Source organism: Ambystoma mexicanum, chromosome 3q (genome assembly GCF_040938575.1).
Source record: "Ambystoma mexicanum isolate Mex_15411 chromosome 3q, UKY_AmexF1_1, whole genome shotgun sequence".
In the NCBI taxonomy this organism is placed as follows: domain Eukaryota; kingdom Metazoa; phylum Chordata; class Amphibia; order Caudata; family Ambystomatidae; genus Ambystoma; species Ambystoma mexicanum.
The window spans coordinates 854403624-854416121 of record NC_090926.1 but is presented as its reverse complement, the minus strand read 5'-3'; the positions used below and the strand labels follow the sequence as shown (position 1 = coordinate 854416121).

General features: G+C 44.4%; 1 protein-coding gene across 3 annotated transcripts in view; it reads left to right on the top strand.

Annotated features, from left to right (window-relative positions):
• TRIM25 (tripartite motif containing 25) overlaps positions 1–12498 on the top strand; it is an 828971-nt gene that overhangs the window by 534420 nt on the left and 282053 nt on the right. The gene's annotated exons all lie outside the window — the stretch shown is intronic.

Genomic DNA, 12498 nt, shown 5'->3' with positions numbered 1-12498 from the left:
CTGTAGCCTTCCCAGTGACTGTATGTTTTGGGTACACCCTGTGGGTGGGACCTGGGTGAATGGAGTGTGTGACCAATATGGACTTCTTGTTGTGGATGTCTGGTTTGTGGTGTTTGACACAATGACTGAGACAGCCCTGCTCGAAACTGGTATGAATGCAGTGTGGAGTGTTGAATGGCTGGGTACTTGTCCCAATACACATAACTTGTTGTGAGTATCTGGAGAGAAGTGAATGGCCTGAATGCACTATGCACCTTATTGGCTGCCTGCCTGCATGAATGCCCTTCTGACCGATTGGTTGTCTGAGTGTGACCCGGCAGAATGAATGAGCGATCAACTAGTATATCTGGGGGCCTCGCACTGCTAGAATTCGTGTTCAGAAGGTGAAGAGAAACTGGAGTTGAAACTGAAGCTTAACCTTGAAGCCCTGCTGGAAGAGATGTGTTGCTGCTCTTCTTCGTCAATCTGAAAGCTGCTGTGTCTCCAAGGACTGACCCAGAGAGGACCTGGTTAGGCACCCTCTTCCCGAGCTACGATGGACCATCGTGCACTGCTAAAATTTGCCAGCGCTCCCTGGTAGACCGACCTACGACAGGCTGCCGACCGTAGATGGGGACACCCGCAGAATCACAAATAGAAGCGCCCCGACACTGTTGTCGATCACCGTCCACGACCGCCGTTGCCGACCGGAGCTGCTGTGCTCCCTTTGCCTAAGTAACATTTGATCCAAGGACGCTCTCATCTGCACCGTCGATCACTTTGTCCTGCCGGAGAATGTCGAGACCGCCGACACGCCTAGAAGTATCCGTCAGTGGGTTTCCCGCCACCTAAAGACCACAGAGACGCCGACGACTCGATGCCCTTGCTGGGCCACAGTTCTTCAAACTCTTTGCGGTCCTGAACTATCGTCACTGAGGTGCCCCGCACACCTTTTCCTTGCAGGACGTCAACGCTCCGTCATCGCCGAGCACCACTAGGAACGAAGCTGCCACCTCCCCGTCGTCGTTCAACCCTTTCCTCGTGGGATCTCAATGATCCGTGGCTCCTGCTTTAAAGGGAGCCGCTCAAGAAGGATCCGTCGACGACCGGACGTCGAACTCTACTATTCCAAGTACATTGGGGTTGTAGAACTATTTTAGAAGGAAATAAGACTCTTGTGAATAATATATGGACTGGGCTTGTGATATATCTTTACTTACAGGTTGCCCAGGTGGTGGGATCGCCACACAGAACTGTGTCTAGGTAACGGATCCAGTATTCTGCCAATTGTTCCAACCAACTGCTTTCCTCCCATTTCTATTGTTGGTTTCCTTTATTGAATGATCTTTAACCAGAGTACAGTTGATGCACTTTAATGAGATCTAATAGTAATTGTGGTACAATGTAGAACTGTGTATATTTGCCATTAGAGATTAACTAAGCACAAAGTGAGTTATTGTGATAGTATATAACCTTGAATTTAATTATGTAAAGACTGTGTTTTAACTAATACAGTGTGTGGACATTCCTTTGTGGGGGTTTGGGGACTACACTGTACTTAAGAACCAGCCCGGATCACCTCCTGAGAAGCTAGGCCTTGATTGCTCGACCAGCACTACCCTATAGAGAATCTTGGCTGGGGTCCTCTGTGCATCTCCTCTGCCATATAGAGAGCAGGAGTACAGACACCCCCCTCCAGTCTTTACATGGTGGACAAAAGAAAACCTGTTAAAGGGAAAACACTTCCATGATCCGGAAGCGCAAGTGATCGTTACAACAGATGCATCACTCTCCGGGTGGGGGGCTCATTACCTTCACCACACAGCTCATGGTTTGTAGATTCACATCACGACACAGAACCACATCAACCTGCTGGAACAACTAGCAGTATTCAAAGCACTTCAAGCATTCGAAGCACAACTAACAAACCAGTCAGTTCAAATTCTAACGGACAACGCCACCGCAATGTTCTATGTGAACAAACAGTGGGGCACACACTATCCAAGTCTGTCCAAGTTGGCGCAGAAAATATGGAAATGGGAACTCATAAGGGGATGTCCCTATCCTCCCAACACGTTCCAGGGGTACTCAACACTCCAGCAGACTCTCTGAGCAGAGATCCCCTTCCAGAGGAACACGAGTGGCAACTAGACTCAAGTGTCGTAGACCACATCTTCTCTCAGTGGGGTTACCCCACACTAGACTTGTTCGCTACAGGAGAAAACAAGCAATGCCCAGACTTCGCGTCCCGGTTCCCCCAACCAGACTCCAAGGGGAACACCCTATGGATGAACTGGTCAGGGAAATGTGCTTACGCTTTTCCCCCAACTCCTTTAATGAGCAGGATAGTGAACAAAATGCACAGAGAACAGCTAACGCTCATCCTAGTTGATCCCATGTGGGTGAGACAGCCGTGGTATCCACATCTGCGCAAGCTGGCGATGTGCAGTCCCATCAAACTCTTGTGTCAGGCCAACCTTTTAACCCAACACTGGGGAATAACAGTACACCCTTAACTACACTCAATTAACTTGGCAGCATGGCTCCTGAAGTCATAGAGTTCGGACACCTTAATCTACCACAGCGGTGTATGGATATCCTCAAAGGGGTACGAAAACCAAACACTAGGCACTGTTATTTTGACAAGTGGAGGAAATGTGTAATTTGGTGCCAGTCTAAACAAATAAATCCCATAGAATGTACTCCTTCACACATTCTAAATGATATGCTCCACTTGTTAGACTCAGGGTTAGTATTCAACTCCATAAAGGTCCACCTGGCGGCTTCATCAGCAGATACCACTTCTCAAAGTAAAGTATTGTGGTGGAAAATTCCAGTCGTTATGGCATTCATGGAGGGAGTAAAGAGACTCCACCCTCCAATTTCTAACCCACCACCATGATTGGATCTCAAAGTAGTACTCGCAAAGCTCATGGGGCCCCTATTCGAGACTGTGCATAAGTCAAGTCTTAAACAGCTGACAAACAAGACTGCCTTCTTAGTGGCTATTACTTCCATAAGAAGAGTTAACGAATTGCAAGCATTGTCAGTGCAGGACCCTTTCTTTATCATCCATAAATATAAATTGGTTTTACGTACTCTTCCTAGGTTCTCACCTAAATTAATTTCCAAATTCCACGTGAACCAATCCATTGAGCTTCCGGCTTGCTTTCAGAATCCAACTAGCTTGGCTGAGGTAAAACTCCACACACTGGATATGAGGAGTGCAGTCCTTTACTACGTAAACAAGACCAGGCCGCTTAGGAAAACAGACCAACTGTTTGTTTCCGTAGCACTAGGCAGAGAGGGAGACCACATTTCCAAGAATGCCATCTCCAGATGAATAGTCAGATGTATACAACTATGCTATTCATTATCAAACAAGACACTGCCTTTTACACCAAGCGCTCACTCCACACAGAGCACAGGAGCTACTCCGGTTTTTATCGCAAATGTCCCCTTAGACAGCATTTGCAAAGAAGCTACACGGAGCTCAGTACACGCTTTCACTCAGCACTACTGCATTGACACCCATTCCAAAGCAGATACACATTCCTCTGCTCCTTCTCAGGGCCCACCACCTTCTCCTAACACTGCTCGCTAATATATGCATGGCATGTGACCTAAGCAGATTCCACAAGCCTCAGAAGGGATACATTAATCACTGTAATCGTATTTCTGATGCTTGTATCTGCTTAGATTCGCATGCGCCAGCCTTCCTCCCCTGAGAGAAGGTGCATAGATGTTATACGTTTTTCCGTTATCTATCTGCTTGGATACACCTGTGCTCACGCTACACTTCATGTAACCTCATGTCAGAACAAAACAATCTGAGGGACCTCGACGCGTGAAGGACCATGGGTACAGTGTACGTAACACTAGGTATAGTATGACTGCCTCGCCCTGTCGACGTCCCTTTTCGAGTTTCAAAAACAACAACTGTAATACTCTGCAGCTTCCATTAGATGTTGGCCTATGCATAGCATTTGAATCTAAGCAGATACAAGCATCAGAAATACGATTATGGTGAGTAATGTATCCCATATTGAACAGGCTCTTATCTTGCATACACTGTTTTTATGCTCTAATAAATGTCTCAATTTCACATTTGGCTTTTGTGGATTGCAGGATTTATACTGTATTTTAATGTTTTGTAATTATTGTACTGTATTGTCAAGTGTGCTTTTTGATGGGAATGTATATTTCCAAATAAATATGTTATCTCTCTCTGCCTCTACTAATAAAGCAGATGCTTTGCTCCCTGCCTTTGCTATCAAATTGACCAAAGACTGCTCCTATGCCTGTGTTGGAAGCATCAGTCTGGACTAGGAAGCCCTGAGTAAAATCTCGAGCCCTCAGCAGTGGAGCTTTACAGAGGGCCTCTGGAAGACTTTTTCACAGTCCTCATTTTGTGTAAAGCGCCCTGATGCCCTTGGGCTACCGGCGATACAGAAGCAAACACATAACATAACATAACATTCCACTTGAACTTTTTAGGGTACTTGGGAGAGGATATTGTATTCAGAGAAGCTATGGTCCCATAATTCTCAATGAAGACTAGTAAATCCTAAGAAGGCTCTTACTTGAGTTGTTGCAGTTGGAGTTGTCCAGTCTTGTACAGCCTGTACTTTGCTGGGTAAGGGCTTGATCTCCCCTCCTCCTACCCCATGACCAAGGTAGACCACTTTACTCTGACCAACTTGGCATTTACTTGATTTGATGGTCAGATTGGCCTGTTGAAGGGCCTGCAACACATGTCCCAGGTGGTCAAGATGTTCAAGATGTTCTTCCCAGGTAGGGTTGAGCACTGCAATGCCATCCAAGTATGCCATGCAGATGTCCTCTAACCCATTCAGAACATTGTTAACCATTCTTTGGAATGTGGTAGGTGCATACTTTAAGGCAAAGGGCATGACCTTAAACTGGTGCAAGCCTTCTGAAGCTGAGAATTATGTCTTCTCCTTGGACTGGTCAATCATGGCAATCTGCCAATAACCACTTGTTAGGTCAAAGGTACTGAGAAATTTGGCTGAGCCCAGCTTAACCACCAGTTCAACTGTCCTTGGCAAGGGATGGGCATCGGTCTTGCTAAATGCATTTAATGCCCTATAGTCCACACAGAATCAAAGTTCTTTAGTACCCTTACATCTTGGATCTCTTTCACATGGTCCCCAGACCCACAAACCACACATTTTCCAAATGTCTTTTGGAATGGCGGTTTTTGATAACCTCCCTCTGGTTTGGGCCCAGAGGTTTCATTAGCCCTATACGGTTGTTTAGGAGGATATTTATCATTGTTATGTATATGGACCTCGTTTGGTGGGGGAGGTTTGGAATGATCCTTCTCATCCTTCTTATGCTTTTTCCCATCCTCTTTCTTGTGAGGATCCCCTGAATCCTTATGAGTAGTCCTGTTGGCCACCCACAAGTCGGCAGCTACTGCTAGCTTCTTGGAGTCCAGTTCCTTAGAGTCAGCAAGGTGCTGTCTCAGCTCTGGGGAACAGACATCAAAAATACTCTCTAGCATGAAGGGGCACATCATGCCTTCACAAGAGCTAACCTTATCGCGCTTAACCCACCCATCTATGTTTTTCAGACTTTCACAGACCCAAGTGGCCCACACATTACCATCTCTCTTCTTGTGGTCCCTAAACGTTTTTAGGTATTGGCAAGGGGTATTCTCAAACCTGGGTATGAGAGGAGTTTTTACCAACTTGTAATCTTGTCTATCAACATCCTTCAACTCCATCACAGCATCACAGCCATTCTGGGGGTGCCTAGAGATTACCCATGGAACTAACTCATTTTCACACATGCCTTGCACTTTACATGTAAATTCAAATGTATTCAGCCAATCAAGAATATCAGTTTTTGCATCATACAACCTCACCAAATCTTGGGCGAGACGAGGCTTCCTGCTCCTGGAGTGGTCTGGCAAAGAGGATTCTGAAGCAGAAGTGGAATCAAGAGACAACGTTTTCATTTCTAGCTAATGTTGCATCTCATTTTCCCTGAGTTGCAGGTCCTTCATCATTTCTTTGTCTCTCATTTCAGACTGAATCCCCAGTTTCCTAAATTCAAACTGCATTTTCATTTTTTCTATCACTAGAACCAGCTCAGCTGATATTTTAGATATGGGTAGAGGTGAGGTCAGAGGATTGGGAGGTGAATTAACAATAACATTTTCTTCCGTATCATCATCTGCCTCACTTTCTGGAAGTTCAGGGCCAAGGGTTAAACTTTGACCATCATCATTTTCCAGATTAGTTCTGGGAGTAGGGCTTACAGGCCTACTCACAGTTTGGTAATCCAATAAGATTTGGATGAACTCATCTTTCTTTCCTTTAGTACTAAGCCATTCATCCTTACACATCACATTTCTTTCAGTGTTTCAACAGTAAGAGTTATACGAGCTTCTGCCTTATAGTGTTCCATAGTGGACATGGTTTAGTACTTCTCTCAAACTTTTGGTACCTTGGATAACCAAACTTATTAATATCTTTTTTAGTGAAGGTGTGGTTCCATCATCCCTTAAGGAGGCCTGGATCACACCTTTTTAAGAAAAGCAACTATGATTCATTAGTGGCCAAAAACTACCAGCCTATCACAAACATTCCTTTCATCCTTAAGATCATGGATAAGGTAGCCTATATACAGCTACAGGGCCATATTGAAGAACAGAACATCTTGGGGGCATGCCAGTCATGTTTCAGAGCTCAGCACAGACAAAGACCGCTATGCTGGACCTCAAATCCACCTTGGCCAGTATAGTGGATCAGGCTCATCCTACCCTGCTGATGCTTCTGGACCTTTCTGTGGCCTTTGACCTGGTGGACCATTCCCATTTAGTCTCAAGGCTTAGGGACCTGGCACATTGTTCCCACCTGGCGGTGCAATGGATTACCTAATTTCTTGGGCCACGGACAGCTAGAATGGCAGTTGGTGAGGCTAGCTCCTCCCCTGTCATATTAACATGGGGTGTCCCTCAGGGATCATGTATCTCTCCGACACTGTTTAACATTTATATCAGGCCCTTGATTCGTTTACTGGAGGACCTGAGTGTACAGTATACTAATTACGTTGATGACACCCAGGTCGTCCTTGAGCTTAGTGGTGACTGCATACAGGACTCATCTGCCATAAACAGAATCTATGATGAAGTTCAGACCTGGATGGCTGATAACTCACTGGCTCTAAATAGCAATAAGAATGAGCTCCTGATTGTAACATCTGTCCCACATCTGAAGAAACTAGATCCAGCCTTTGGCAGCTTCTGCATTGCTGGCAATAACATCAATGTCTCTAAGAATGTGAAGACGCTAGGCAAATTTCTCCATACAGAACTTACTATGAAGGCTCATGTTTCTCACATTTGATCTTCTTGTGGCTATACCACCAAACTACTGAATCATATTCACCCTTTTATTTCAGTCAGCAACGGGTCTCTGCTAGCCACAGCGCTAGTTAATTCCATATTGGACTATTGCAACAGCGTGCTGGCTGGTATGACGCTTGCCAACCTGCGCTCATTACAAGTTGCACAAAATGACGCTGTTCGTGCTATTCATGGTCTGTCAAGACGGACTCACGTCTCAGATGTTAGAAGGAAACTTCATTGGCTCCCTATTAAACATCAGATCACTCATACGATCCTAACTTTGTAATATCAAGATATGGTAATAGTCATAAAGTCACGTTGCCAAGTTTTTGGTTTTAACAGATTTGATTAACGGGCCAAATTAGATCACAAAGCGATGGCATACCCAATTATCCTCATTTTGTGTACTCAATTTGCAATTAAATATTACTCAATTCTTTCTCGTATGTGATCTAGGTACTTATGATAAAACCTTGGATGAAGAAGAAATGGCTTTATTCTTGTATACTATTATTGCAAATTCGCCCGAGATAAAATAAGAAATAAAAAAATGGTGGGCATCACGTGGTGATATCACCGGGACAGTGATGTCATCACGCACATGTTTTGCTGGTGCAATTTGAATATAAAAACACTGCCCTGGGTGCAGAGATCTGCTTTCACAGCTTCCTCGTGTCCCGGCAAGCGTGTCAGAGAAATACTAAGGTAAGAATACTGTCCCAAGCAATATTCCTATCAGGACATTTATTTATCTATTTTCCACAATGTTTCTCTATAGGACACAATGAAAGGATACAACGCTGTATCAGAACACCTTGAACCAACAAGGTATGTTTTTTAATCACCATAAATTAGCTCCACTTGACAAAACAAACAAATAGGGAAATGTAGTCAAACAATATCTTGTACCGTAGGTTTTATAGGAGAAACATAGGTCTATAAAGTAGACCATAGGAAAGCAAGCCACCTTATGGCTTGATTGAAGATAAAAGATGAACAAGCACGGATAAGAACAAAGACACCACAGGCAGGTAAATGAAATATATGAAATGAGTGCACAGAATGATATGAAACAAATATCCTGAACTACATTTTATTAAAAGTTTTATTTGGTTATTCTTTGTAGAAATTGGTCCCTGAAGATGGTTCCTAGGACCAAAATGCATTGGACATCCTAAGAGAGCCTATGTCTTTGGAATAAAAATGTCTTTTAATGGAAAGCTTTTTTGATGATTCTGAGAGGTTATGTATAAGGAAATTCAGAACTGAATACGAAATTAAGTGTATATTATTTATTAAATGAAACTGTCTAACATATATTTAAAGTATATGTGATGTATTCACGCTAGGTCCTTCCAAGACGGCTGAGTCATCCCAACTCAGACACTATCCATAGATACTTTCCATACCTCACAGTACAAGTGGGGATATTCTGGCAATAGGACCAAATAACTTTTTTCGAAATGTAGGCCAACAGAGTTTAAATTAAATACTTCAAACAAGCGGTGCCCACCCGTTCAGGTTTCCTCACTTAGCCTGTGACAAAAGTCCACAAAAAGTCATGCAAAAAAGGAACACTGCTGTTAGGCAAAGTTTGTATGCACTACCCTCTGGGACCACTACACACAACTCTGACTACATGTATAGGCAACCCAACCTTTGGTATGAGCTTGTACTACACAATTTTGGTAGTGTGTTGAGCAACCAGGCTTATCTCAAGAGGGGTAAATGTGAGCTGTAGTGGAAACAAAGATTCACAGTTACAGGTATTCAATAAACTCTTACACTCAAGGTTTCTTGCATAAACAATTATTAATTTACTTATCAGTCAGTTATAAAGCCTTCTTCAGAAGGGAGCAATAGAATAGTAACACACAAATATACTTCAATACTGTAGACTCTGAGTTTCTAAATCAGTAAAGACCCTTTTGGGATGACCCACAGACACAACCTACACCAACAGGTGACTTCAATAAATAGGGTGCTGGGGACATTAATATCTTACTGTTGACATTTAGAATACTCTTAAAAGTTGTTAAAAGGCTATTAGAACAAGAGACCACAAATATTCTTAGGCAGGCACGTACTTTTAGATTTTCCTAGAAGAGTCATTCAGTTCAATAGGCTAAGCCAAAGTCAATGGGCATAAGTCTTGTATAGGATGAATTACTTCTGGTAAGCAAATGAAAACGTCTTTGCACAAGTTCTTAGGAGTCTTTGATGAAAAGAAGAATGAAATGTAGGGCCACAAGCAGATTAGACTTGTGAGCTACAGAAGTGGCAAGCACTTTACAGTAAGATGTAAGTTCTCTCAGAATTTTTACAGTACCTTTAAAGATGAAGAAAAGGTGCAGCAGATGACTTCTGTTCCTGTGCAGCTCTGCAGGTCTCAATGTTCCTGGGCCTCAGTTGTGGGGACAAGAGGGAGGACGTCGGGGGACTCAAGAAACGCACTCGGACGGTCAAAACGTGCAACCGGCAAACTTCACTTTCAGTGGCTGTTCAGTGTTCCAGCTCCTCACGTCTACCGCAAATAGCAGCACCGCGGTTCCTGGCTATCGAGATGGACTTTCCTTGCTTCTGGGGTCCCGCACTCTGATGATGGGGCTCAGGCTTGGTCAGTCCTGCTTCTTGGGAGTCCGGAGGATCTTCCAAAAGCTCTAGACCAGCTTAAAAGCAACGCACACAATCTGGTGTTCCTCTCCCTGGTTATACAGTTTGCAGCAGCAACTCTGTGGAAATTCAACCAGCTCCGAGATGGATGTCCAGGTGGCTTAATTTGGAGTTGATTGGTCCCACCAACTCAAGGGGAGAAGTCGTCCGTGCCAGGGCTTCTCCATCGATGTGAACTTGCTATTTCGGCACTGCAGCAGTGCTTCACCCGGCAAACCAACGGTCCAGGAGTTGCAGCAGGCGTCCTCTTCAAGCTCTTCTTCAGTTCCTTCGTCCAGTGGTCCACTCTGCCTTCCAAGCCAAATTCAGAGGTCTGCCATTCATTCGAGCCTAGCTGTCAATCACCCAGAAGGGTGGCTGTCTTTGCTGGACAGTCAGCTGGCCAATCACCACAGAGTGCATTTGGGTCTCCTAGGAGACTATGCAGAGGGAGTTTCGGGCACCTCCCTCAGTTCCTGCCTACCCCAGACACTCTGGAGCCAGAGGGGGGTTTCACTTGTGAATCCCGCCAAAGGCAAAATGAACAAAGAGACCAAACCTGGTTTGGCGCACAGAGTAAATCTCAAGAAGGACCTTTCCACAAACAAATGGCAAAAAAAGAAGACCTGGCGCCATTTTGACAAAGATGGCTCCAATGGGTGCTTTACTGTAGCTGTCAACGCAGCCCGCGGTAAATGCACACCTTGGTAGTCCAAACGAAACCACTGCCACCAGCCATTCAATGAGAAAAGGGTAACATATAAAATGTTACATGAGAAACTAGACAAAGGGGATACTAGGTAACCCCTCCAGCACTCTATTGTAAGATAGTGTGCGGTGGGTGTAGAGAGTTACAGTGGTAAGTAAAGTCAATTTCATTTTACTGCTCTTGGAAATAGTAGTTTATCCAAGAGAACTCTTTGGGAAATCTGAAAGACTTCCCTGTGCCTCTGCACTGAAGGTCCTGTGTGACACAATGTAAAGATGATGCCTACGGAGTTTGTCAGACTCCACAACCAAAAAGAAACACAGAGGTAACATTCACATTAAAATACACCCTCTCCAGGTTAAAAAAATCAAGTCCTCAAAATCCAGCAAAGTTGCTGGGGGTCTCTAGGGTGGAGGGAATTAGCACATTTCTTAGAATTCTCCCTAACAACTGCCACCAGCCTGTTAGATGAACTTGTAACAGTGACTAAAAGTTACTGGAAAAGCGAGAAAGAGGTGACATTCGGCCTTATTCCCAGTGTTGTTGTCTGGAAACAAGGGTGCCGGTAAGCTTACCTGCAGTCTTGTTTCTGGACTGCCAAACTACGAGTCTGCCTGCAGGGGCCGTTGTGCCCGGCAGGGTCAAACCTGCCAGGCTCAATGGCCCCTGCAGGCAGAATTTTCATGGAAGTACCGGCATCATTAGCAACGGTACCAGTGCTTCCATCTCCCCGCTCCCATGGAGTCCTATGGGACTTCACAGGAATGGGGAGTTACCAAACCCGCCGCCTGACTTCCTGCGCTGCTGTGACGTATAATGTCCCAGTGGCACCGGGAAGTCAGGCGGCGGTATCAGTGTTTGCAGATTGGCGGCACCCGCCAGTGGCACGGGCAGGTTACCGCCGACCTCGCAATGGGGGCCATTGTTTTCCCTCACCACTCCACTTAAGGACTTAAGGTGGGTTGTGCTGATCTCGCAAATAGAACCCAGGCGGAACCAAAGTGTCCCCTACCCTGCAGGTAAAATAAAAAGGGAAGCTCAAAAAGTGCTGTTTGCTGTAATAATAAAAATGAGATGCAAGAAAAGATGGAGGAAAGCATAAGTCCATTAAAAAGTACCAACAATAGGTAAAAAGGGTTCCCATGTTCAGAGTAAAAGAATGAGTGAGTATGGGAAAAAAGGCTCCCCCTCACTCAGGAGAATCAGTCCAAACATCCAATAGTGCAAAAAAATGAGGATGAAAATCTACCTAACAGATCTAGAATTTGGATCCTAGATCGAGAATTTGGATCCTAGAACAGAACATTATAAATACCCCCATTTTATGATTGCAATTAATAACAAGTGGTATAATTGTTTCTACACCCCTCATTATTTAAGTAAATACCTTCTTTACACGCTAGGTGCCGTTCCCCCAAGGTAATAAAGTTCAATTTTGCGGAATTAAACAATATGCCTGTAGCAGCCATGCAATGTGTGTATGGCGTGCCAAAAGAACTACTGTGGTGCGTACCATTAAGTCTGCATCATCAACGTATAAAGCTATTGGTATCCTGCGTTCCTACAGTTGCCGGCCTAGCCGTCGATTTGTTATAGATGAATGTACCATTTCCCAGTAGAATAATGACAACCGTTATATCATTTCTATCTGGGCCGTAAATTGTTTTAGTTGTGATCTCGATATGGGGTCTACCAATAATGGTGCATTTTGTATTTAAAGGGGGCAAGTTTGCCTGTCTGTTTCCTCATTGTTCAATAATTCTGGGCGTGTTTTCCCTTA